Here is a 334-nt window from a genome sequence, read left to right as displayed (position 1 = left end):
ATAATTTATTTTTAGAATTTAGTTCGAGTACCTGCGTTTCGTGTGTATCCAATTTTTTTTAAATCTTTAGTCGTTATAAAAATATTGTAGTACGTTACTGACCCTAAATCACCTCTGTATTGTAAGGAGAGACAAACGACACTGAATTCTCGTCGGTAGGAACCGAGTACACTGAACAGGATCAAACAAATCAACATCTTATGAAGATTATTTATTATTATGATTTAAGCAGTGGTATGTAAGAGTCAGGAAATTTTTGAGTGTCATTCTGCTTATTTAGACCATTGTCTTGTTTTTTTATAAATATCATTTCGGAAGTTAGGCGTTTATAATA

The sequence above is a fragment of the Trachymyrmex cornetzi genome, unplaced genomic scaffold, assembly GCF_001594075.2.
Source record: "Trachymyrmex cornetzi isolate Tcor2-1 unplaced genomic scaffold, Tcor1.1 scaffold853, whole genome shotgun sequence".
NCBI classification, from domain to species: domain Eukaryota; kingdom Metazoa; phylum Arthropoda; class Insecta; order Hymenoptera; family Formicidae; genus Trachymyrmex; species Trachymyrmex cornetzi.
Note: the sequence above shows the minus strand (reverse complement) of the source record.